Here is a 9,271-nt window from a genome sequence, read left to right as displayed (position 1 = left end):
ACCCGCGGCGCCAGGCTGCCCCCCTCCCCATGTGTGAGAGGTCTGGGGCATGAGGGGGCAGATCTGCCCCCCTCCCCAGGTGTGAGAGGCCAAGGCATGAGGGGGCAGATCTGCCCCCCACCAGGTGTGAGGGAGGGGGAATCTGCCCCCCTCCCCAGGTGTGAGAGGCCAAGGCATGAGGAGGCAATCTGCCCCCCACCAGGTGTGAGAGGGAGGCAGATCTGCCCCCCTCCCCAGGTGTGAGAGGCCCAGGGCATGAGGCAGCAGATCTGCCCCCCACCAGGTGTGAGAGGGAGGGGGAATCTGCCCTCCTCCCCAGGTGTGAGAGGCCCAAGGGGGCAGATCTGCCCCCCACCACATGTGAGAGGGAGGCAGATCTGCCCCCCCCCAGTTGCCCCAGCAGCTGAGGGAGAGGTGCCTGTGGCCATTAACACACAGGTTACAGGAACATCAACACATGCTGCATGTGGGCATTACATAAAGGTAATCTCCCCTTTCTCCCAAAGCATCTGAACTGTGCTTCACTGGCACACACTCCCCCCAGATTTGAGGCATCCTTGTCCCCAACTTCAGCCAGAGCCAGATGAGGTACTCCACCATCCACAAACAGACAAGTGGCACCCGCACTGGCAAGTCCCCTGGCTCAGCTTCCCAAGAGCTGCTGCCAGTACTCCCCCTTTTCATTCACTCCTAACTCCAGTTTCTAATATAGGCACATCTTTTCTTAGATTATATATGGAGACTTCTGCAGGACAATGGGAAGGGAGCTGGATTTGCCTTAAACCCAATCGTAAGGGCCCTTTGTCACCATCGCAGTGTGAAACAGAACAATAAGATGAGATCAAGACTATCCAGGCTGGTGTTACAAATGCAGGCTTCTAATTACCATATGGTAATAGGCTGTCTAAAGTACAGTGGCTATTGTTTGGGGGCTGTCAGATAAACTGTAGGTGCTGGCAAACAATGTTAGAAATCAGACTTTCCATTCAAACTAAGCAGCAGCACACAATCCTATATGTTCCACAAAACAAATTATTGCAGCTAAGATGTAGCACATGTTTTATGAGGAAATTCACTCAATACTTTGCCAGGAAGGAGTATGCTGATTTTTTTTTTTCCCCCAGACATTTCACAAGTTCTTGTCAATTCATTTAACTAAAGTTTAAAAAGGGTGAGGGGCTGTCACAACATCCTCCTAGGTAAGTGTGATTCTTTCCTTGGAGTTTCTTTATTTTGAATGCTAGCTATTAGCCCCAGCAATGCCAAGACTTCCTATGTATCACAGCTACAGTACCAAACTACCTGGTGTTTTTCTTTAAGCAGAAAAATAAACAGACCTGCTTACTCAGTGTACATCTCCATCTACATTCACATAGATAATTCCATGGCTATATTGAATCCATTCCCTTTTAGCAGGGACCCAATATATTCATGCYTTCCTGGTACTTACTGCAATCATGCTAATGCTTTTCATCCACCTCATGTTCTTTCTTCTCCTCTCATTTCTGCTCACACCTGAGGCTCCCTTGCCTAGGTTTTGCTGCCATCTGACTTGCATTTTTCTTCCCCTGTTGTTCCTCTGGGGCTCCAGCTCTGGGATTATCAAGTGCTCCCAGCTGCATCTCCTGTTGCCATGAAGGTGGCAAAATGTGTGTCTCCTGCTCCAAGTCACCACAGGTCAAGGGTGATGCAATGTTGTAATTTTGGGTCATCAGTTTTTGCACATCCCCCTCCAACTTTCTTCCACAGACACTGCATCTTGCAGATCCTTTGTGCCTGTGTTACTCACAGGACCTCACGTATGCCTTGGGCAGACATCTGACAGCATAGCAAAGACCATCTGCTCCAGAAAAACACCAAAAAGGTGATTTTAGTTACTCTTATCAGTATACCAGTAGCCTCACCCTTGCCCAGTTCCAGCTATCATCTGTGGCTATCCCCTTGTGAACTCTGCACTGCAAAGTATGAACAACCTCAACACAATTTCCCTAAAAAAGGTTGGTCCAGATCACAAGAAGTTCTAATGCTATTTATTATTCAAGCAGTTAAAACTCACCATACCCATCTTCCTGCATGCACTACTTCATTAGGGGAAATTACATTGACAGATATTTTGATGTGATGTATGCATCCATTTGCCTTCCACAAATAATCTTAAATCAAAGTCTAGAGACAGAGGAGCAAGCTTCCTTTGAGCAGAAAAGGTCAGCCAATATTTATAGCATCTGAAATGAGTGCTCTTTATCTGTTTTATAGCTGTATTATTAGAAAATCAAAAGCTTGCAAAAAAATGGTGTGGTTGCAACTGAACCAAATATGTACAGAAAATGAGTGATAGCAGTGCACACCAGCAGATAAGACCTTCTGATGTGATGAATGGAAATGGGGACAAATTTTCAAGCCTTATTCATCTGGATAGCCCCTGCTGGCTTTGCAGTTGGCCCCGAGATAGCAACATAGACCAGGATCCCGCTGTGGTAAAAATCCATTAGGTCTCTACTTTCAAGAGCAGATAAGCTAAACTAATGAAGCAAAGAGTAAGGAACCCAAAGATGTGGTTTGTCTAGGATCTCCCAGCAAACCATAAAGAACCTGAGCATCTCCTCTCCACATCCAGTACTTAGTCATCCAAGTTAGCAGGATAAACAAACTGAGCTTAGAGACAAATCCAGATCAGCATACAAATGATTCCCTCCTTCAGTGTGTTCTGATCTAGAGAATCAGTTTAGCCTCAGTTTTAGAAATACATGCCATATCACACCAGCACACCAACTGTGCATGTCCAAGCATACAGTTGTACATTCAGTTCGTTGCCCAGCCACATCTTCCACCTCAGCACTACACTTCTGACAAACCCCAGACTGAGGCTGAAACACAAGTCCTGAGCACTCTCAGGCTTGCAGGTGGTACTAAGGCAGCTTGGGGGTAGGCATTACTTCTGTATGCCCGGTGTGCTGCTAGTGCTCCACACAAGCTCTGCAGACAGACCTCCCCTCTGGAGAGCAGTGTCCTAGCTGTCCACAGCAGGTTGAGCAGGTCTGAAATAGTAAGAAAATCTGCATTCCTAGCCCCATCCCCCCAACATTATTTTTTGGATATCACTTGATTAAAATATCTAAAGCCTATTGGCATTAAAGTCAGACTAGGTTAAAAATCTCTTGGAAACAGTCACTGAATTTGTGCTACCTCCTTCATGTAAAAGGTAAATTCTGGCACTGACCACAGCTCTTTGCAAACTCCTTTTGTAGCAAAGAACAAATATTAATGTTTAAAAATGTGCTTTGTCTCTCTGCTGAGCTCTGTCACTGATGTTAATCTGTACAAATTGCCAGAGTGGGTAACATACATTATTTAGGATGAGCAGTACAATGCCAGGCTAAATGGACTTTTAGTCTAGCCCACTGCAGTCTTCTGGGAGACCCCAATAAAGACAGACTGTTTATGTAGTTTAGCACTGACATTTTATGCACAGGTCCTAAAGTAAGCATCACTTGAGTGATGGTGAGGCACAGACCTGCTGAATGTCTCACGCCCTGCACACAGGCAGTCTTCACCCAGTTGTGCCAGCAGCAGGTCTCCAGTTTGGGGCTTTTTTTCTTTTTTTTTTTTTTGCTGTTTAGGATGAGGCCAAAAAATCCTMTTCCAGATACTCCTGGAGCAGCCCAAAACACTATCCCTCTGGCAATACACTACCTCCCATGGCTGGAGGTTTTGTCCTGCAGCTCAACTGGCAGAATGGAGCATACTATCACACAAAGCCTGCCAAGTTAGCTCAAAACAGTTTTGTTGCTGATTTCGGCTAAGCCAGCTGATTTTGTGCTAAGTCAGAGATGAATGCTCACATGCTTGAGCTATGCACCTGCAGCAGAGCATGAACCTCCAAAAGAGGAGAATAACAAACAGCTGGGACAAGATCCATACTCAAAACTCCACCACCTGCTTGCAAAGTGAATGTGCACATAAACCTTTACAATATGAGCATACAATGTTAGAAACAATCCAAGATAGACTATAGTCAACTCTGAATTCCCACAGTCACCTCTCATAAGCTCTAGAAATGCCACAAGCCACCTGTTCCATTTCAAATCTAAACCAGAAATATAAAAGCTGCTCAGTTATGAGAACAGTTTGGATGCTCCTGCTTAAGTTTTTGCCCTTTCAGAACTAATCTGCTGAGCTGGATAGAAATTTTTTTTACCATAAACATTCCTTTTGTGCCTATACAGGCTGACTTTCCTGTGTTTATATATATTTATATACACACACACACCTTTTGCAACACTAAGTTTCTATTGTTAAAGAGGCTCAGTGTCTCCTAGACAGGAAAGAGTTGATCTTCAAGCAGTTGTGTAGACTCTGCTTGGGAAAACAGCTCAGTGGCTTGCCTGACAGCCTGGTTACTCTGAGCACAGCCTTCTTCCATAAGAACAAAAGGACAGTGAAGGCCCCTTCTTTCCCTACCTTCCTTTTTCCTTCCTTTGCTTCTCCAAAATAGCTTGGGGTCTGTTCCTCATCACAACATTTTGCAAGCAGCATCTATTAATGTGGTTTGATGTGGCTGTGTTTTGAATGGAGGCTGAGGGGTTGTTGGCTTTTCTTTATCTGTTTTCAGATTCATATCAAATATGTCTTGCAAGTTGGATGGCTGTCTTTTGTATATTTTTAGAAAAGGAAATGAGGTAAATAAAATGCAGAAAGATAGAGTGAAATGATGTAATTCTCCTTAASTGCCAAAACACACAAACTATAGTTATAAAATACAACAGCAGACCTCAACCCTGAGAAACACTTAGAAAAGGCAATTTCCGGATGCCAGGATTCCAGTCCAAGATCCAAATTCAGCAAATACACTCATATATGCTTAACCTTAGTCATCAGCAGGGCTCCTGGAGCCCTGCTGGGGCACCAGTGAACTCCTGGTGCAGGCAGCCTGCTTGGGCCAGCCAACTCTACAGAGCTTTATGGGCTGAAGCATCTTCATCTCTGCCCTGCTACACAGCTCCAGTTGCTTTTGGGTGTAGGTTCCTGTGTTGTCCAAAATAATTGACCATTTCCTGATTATCTCATTTCAAGCTGGTTCACTTAACACCAGTGTTAAAAAGAGAAAGGGTGTGGGATGTATTCAGCATTAGTAATCACACATAAGAGAAACCCGCCTGTATCAGCAGCACTCATCTCACCCACTGCCTGACAAAAGGGCCTTTCCTCTGTCTTGTTTGTGGCTGAAATGATATCTGTGACATGAAGATACTCTAAAAAAATGTTGAATTTTCACATAGAATAAGAATGTTATGATCTTTCAGATAACATGCCCAGTTTTCATAATGCCCCTTGTTACTGACACCAGTCAGAAAGGTTTTCTACATACTATTTAAAAGGCTAAAGCTGCATTATTTTTAATACAGCACCTTGGCTTGTACATAGTGTTCACTGAGGGACCTGAACTGCTTTACAAAGGTTGTTACTAACCCTGTTTTATAGATTAGAAAACAGAGACAAGAAAAACAGCTCTGTCCCATCTTATCACACTGGCAGAGAAGGAACTAAAAGCTACATCTTCTGAGTGCCAGCCCCATATTTGGCTTTTTGGTTTTTGTTCAGCCTCATTAAACAAACAGACAGCATTCTTGCCTTTTATTACATAGTGCCATACATAGCTTTCATAAGTCATCTTGCCAGTACCTGTGCTTTTTTAAAGATCTCATGGAGCAAGCTCACAGGATTTTTTTATTCAAGGGATGACTCCAAAATAATTAGCTACATTGATGCCATTCTAATGCTCCAAGCTAAATGCTAAATCAAAACATTTAAATTTGGGCAAAAGTTAGAGTGAATAATTATGCCCAATAATAAGTAAYCTCTTAAATATCACTGCACAACAACCTTCAGTTTTCATTTAAATATGGTCCTGTGGGCTGGAATTCTTCTAAAAGACAATACAGACAATTAGAATTCGTAATGATTGTCAACTCCATTAGTGTTGATAATTTTCTCTTTTCTACACATGCAAGTCTGATGTTCCTAAGCAGTGCCTGATTGCCAGTTCTGGACAGTTCAGCCACAAAACAGCCCAACAAGCAGTTCCCCAAAGGCAGCTGAGGGACCACTTTGCAAAGCAGAAACAGTATTGTTGACTGTTACAGAATTACATGAAGGCCCATTCTTGAAGCAGGAGCCCACTGGGCACAGCTCTGTACACAGTAAAAAGCACTCCTTGTCCGATTTCCATTCTTTGCTCCTCCAAAGGCACAAGACAAGCATTTACAAGTTGTCTTTCCCCCGTGTTAGAACAAGACTTGATCATATAACCCCACTTCTGTCCCTCACCTAGGCTAACTCTGGTGCCCAAKTTCAAGGGCCTAAGACAAACATGAGTAAAGCTCAGGTTCGGCCACCTCYCTCCCCGCACCTCCATTCTTTGGATTTATAATCATCTGTTCCACCTCCCCTGCCATCTCTATATTGTCTACTTAGAYTGTAAGTGCAATAGATAAGATACTGTCTCCTACAGACTTAACAGAATAGATGAGCTCAGAGACTCTGGACAGAGTACACAGCMAGAATTTATCAAATTTGGAGGCCTCTAGTTTTTCTAGTGTTTCTAAGAGGCAGTTCTATAGGCTAGCAGTAGGGCAAGAAATACAGGACCAGGTCCTGAACATGCCCTCAAAGACTTTCCTCCTGTTTATGCTCAGTAATAAGAGCAGGAAATAAGCTGAAGGTGCATCTTATTTATCACTAAACTCAGTTCTCACAGAAATGATGGCTATTCTGGTGGTTGATAGCACAATCTACTGGGCTTTTCTTGTATTTCATGTCCTGGCTCATTACTAACCAAACCTGTTGTTGCTTCCATAGAAAGAAAGGCAATGCTAAATTACAAGAGCCTGAAGTAGCTCACTACAGTCATTTATGCTGTCTTGCACTTCACAGGCCATAGAATTTCATCCAGTGATTATTGTATCAATTCATAATCTCCTAACTTGTGTTGAGAGAGAATGTCTTTCCAAAAGACTCATGCTCTTATGCTTTGGGTTTTTTGAAGATATATTTAGAAAACAGATTTCAATCATTTTTCCCATTTATTCCTGAAGGCATATTAGCCCATAAAGATTCAAGTTAGTTTTGCATCCCCAATATTTCAGAATGTTATCCAAACATAATTCAAATCTGGCCTCCTAGAACCAAGGGACCTATGGACCTTGCCAGGTATTAATAAGGCTGCCTAATATCTCATCAGGAGCTCCAAAAGCACATTACAAAGACTCTTGTTAGTAGCATCCCTCATTTTTATAATAGGGAATAGCTGAAGATCAGAAAGGTGAGCAGGCTGACCAGYAGACCAGTAGGAAAGCTAGTCTCCTAAACCCCAGTCCTGAACSCAAATCCATCTTCATGCTTATTTTGCTCAAAACACCTCCAGARCTTTAGCTCTTTCTTTTCAGATAAAGACTGTGCTAAACTACACATTCTGAGACCCAAACATCARTCACACACTGTGGTCACTATGAACTGCTCTGGAATATGAAGCTAATAAAATTAGGCTCTGAAAGGGCTTTCATTAGTCCTGAACAGCCTCAGAAGCAGRAAGCAGCTAGAGCACTGGTTTGCAGGAGACTCAGCACTCATGCAAGACAAGCAAGGACAGCCACTGTACGCATGCCCTGCATTAGGGGCCACACCTGCAGGGCTCTCAGCACACAAGGGAATAGAGACTGTTCTAGCTGCATGCTGGACACTATTTAAGCCTCAGTTCTATCATAAAATAAATGCTCTCATCAACTTCGCTAGTAGTTTTTCTTTTTACAGACTACTCTGTGATGGAGCCCTGCTCTGGGCACTGTGTCCAAGCCTGTTCTCCACCACTTTAGTGTCCTRTGACCTGTTTGCTCACTAGACTAGGGCTGTTAAGCTTATTTCTGACACATCAAGAAAAGGACTGCTTTACATTTGTACTTATTTCAGTCCTCATACACCAGAGCTTGAGGCTACTTTGCTTTTATCTCCAAGCACATTTGACAGCCATAAACCAGAAGCACAGCTACTCTGCTAACTGTCAGGCATATCTCAATAGCTACATATAGATTTTAATGTGAGGATTTTTTGTTTTGCCTTTCCATCATTCTACAGAGACACATTAAGATGGAAAACAGCATGACACTAGAAGTATTTATCTGGCTAGAAATACTACAAGAGGGTCAACAGACATAATTTGGACAGACAGGCTCCCTTTTGTGGCATCAGAAGAGCTGAAACTGTTTCAAAGGGTGCATTCAGATTTTTGTTATGTTGGTGTCAAGGAGGAATAATGACATTTAGGCCATGAGATTTTCTCTGTGYCTTCACTAATGTAGCCTAGATCAGACTCTGACCTTGAGGAGTCTGAAAATTAACTTGTTGACCTTCTATTAGTGCTCTCAGCCTTCAGAGTGCTCTTCATGTGTACTCTGTAATGACACCTAGTGAATGAGTGAACTATGCAATTACCTTTATGGACAGTCTTAGTCTATATATCAGGAGACAGAGCCTACAAACATGTCCATCATGAGGCTCTCTGTGATTCAAAGGAGAAAGTCATGCAGCTCTGTGAAGTTAAATCAGTGTTAAGTGTTCTCAAAAACTGGTAAAAACAGTCATTGCAAAGTTGATCTTCTAAGCTACAGCTTAGCAATATGCTTACTGTATGATTCAAACCCCATATGTGGAACCCATGCAACTTAATAAAAATACTTCAGTTCAAAGCCACCGCTAGAAATGAAAGAAGCTGCAAGGTAAGCTAGACACCATGATGCCTTCAAACRTTGCATCAGCAAAATATACTCAAAACCTCACTTTTACAGCATAAAGACAAAAACACTTCAGAAAATTGAAAGAACAGGTTAGGAAAATATCTTCTGTGGAGAAGTTAGGTATAGCTGATCTTACCTTGAGCAAAGAGACTACCAGGGAGCAGGAAGGTCCAGCTGTTCCCTAAGGGAGGAGGAGGCAAGGACAATAACACAGCCAACAGTGAAGGGGCTGTGCTTTCCAAGGCCCCATTCCCAAGCAAGACCAGCAGGGCCAACACAGAGATGGTGGCCAGCTTCAACCCAGGAGTCCAGATTATCCAAGTAAGTCCTGGGTGAGGAGGCAGGTCTAAGGTCCAGCCCAGCAGTCAACCCACAGGTTATGGCTAAGATCATCAGGGTCCATGGCTAGGTAGAGCTGAGCTGGAGACCAGCACTCCTCCAGCACAGCTCAAGAAAGGACAGAAGGCACTGGGCTGAGCTTA

This window comes from Apteryx rowi, unplaced genomic scaffold (genome assembly GCF_003343035.1).
Source record: "Apteryx rowi isolate R43461 unplaced genomic scaffold, aptRow1 scaffold_4, whole genome shotgun sequence".
Taxonomy (NCBI): domain Eukaryota; kingdom Metazoa; phylum Chordata; class Aves; order Apterygiformes; family Apterygidae; genus Apteryx; species Apteryx rowi.
The sequence above is the reverse complement of the archived record's forward strand: the minus strand, read 5'-3'. Positions refer to the sequence as shown.